Source organism: Cherax quadricarinatus, chromosome 13 (genome assembly GCF_038502225.1).
Source record: "Cherax quadricarinatus isolate ZL_2023a chromosome 13, ASM3850222v1, whole genome shotgun sequence".
NCBI lineage: Eukaryota > Metazoa > Arthropoda > Malacostraca > Decapoda > Parastacidae > Cherax > Cherax quadricarinatus.
This window is the reverse complement of record NC_091304.1, coordinates 42,756,488-42,758,095: the sequence shown is the minus strand read 5'-3', so window position 1 is coordinate 42,758,095 and position 1,608 is coordinate 42,756,488.

Here is a 1,608-nt window from a genome sequence, read left to right as displayed (position 1 = left end):
CTGGGAAGCAGTTGAACAGTCTTGGGCCCCTGAGACTTAATGTGTTGTCTCTTATCGTGCTAATGGCGCCCCTGCTTTTCATTGAGGGAATGTTGCATCGTTTGCCGAGTCTTTTGCTTTCATAGGGAGTGATTTTCGTGTGCAAGTTTGGTACTAATCCCTCTAGGATTTTCCAAGTGTATATAATCAGGTCAGAGAAATAATCAGGTTCAAAGAAATAGCAAACATCGAACTTAAGCTAAAGGAATCTTATAGGAGTCAGGAATCGCGGGAAGAACTAAAAGCCATAAATGAAATCGAAAGAAACCCAAAGTATTTCTTTTCCTATGCCAAATCAAAGTCGAGAACAACGTCCAGTATTGGGCCCTTACTTAAACAAGATGGGTCCTACACAAATGACAGCAAGGAAATGAGTGAGCTACTCAAGTCCCAATATGACTCAGTTTTTAGCAAGCCACTAACCAGACAGAGAGTCGAAGATCAAAATGAATTTTTTATGAGAGAGCCACAGAATTTGGTTAACACAAGCCTATCCGATGTTATCCTGACGCCAAATGACTTCGAACAGGCGATAAATGACATGCCCATGCACTCTGCCCCAGGGCCAGACTCATGGAACTCCGTGTTCATCAAGAACTGCAAGAAGCCCTTATCACGAGCCTTTACCATCCTATGGAGAGGGAGCATGGACACGGGGGTCGTCTCACAGTTACTAAAAAGAAACAGACATAGCCCCACTCCACAAAGGGGGCAGTAAAGCAACAGCAAAGAACTACAGACCGATAGCACTAACATCCCATATCATAAAAATCTTTGAAAGGGTTCTAAGAAGCAAGATCACCACCCATCTAGAAACACATCAGTTACACAATCCAGGGCAACATGGGTTTAGAACAGGTCGCTCCTGTCTGTCTCAACTATTGGATCACTACGACAAGGTCCTTGATGCACTAGAAGACAAAAAGAATGCAGATGTAATATACACAGACTGCAAAAGCCTTCGACAAGTGTGACCATGGCGTAATAGCTCACAAAATGCGTGCTAAAGGAATAACAGGAAAAGTCGGTCGATGGATCTATAATTTCCTCACTAACAGAACACAGAGAGTAGTAGTCAACAGAGTAAAATCCGAGGCAGCCACGGTGAAAAGCTCTGTTCCACAAGGCACAGTACTCGCTCCCATCTTGTTCCTCATCCTCATATCTGACATAGACAAGGATGTCAACCACAGCACCGTGTCTTCCTTTGCAGATGACACCCGAATCTGCATGACAGTGTCTTTCATTGCAGACACTGCAAGGCTCCAGGCGGACATCAACCAAATCTTTCAGTGGGCTGCAGAAAACAATATGAAGTTCAACGATGAGAAATTTCAATTACTCAGATATGGTAAACACGAGGAAATTAAATCTTCATCAGAGTACAAAACAAATTCTGGCCACAAAATAGAGCGTAACACCAACGTCAAAGACCTGGGAGTGATCATGTCGGAGGATCTCACCTTCAAGGACCATAACATTGCATCAATCGCATCTGCTAGAAAAATGACAGGATGGATAATGAGAACCTTCAAAACTAGGGAGGCCAAGCCCATGATGACACTCTTC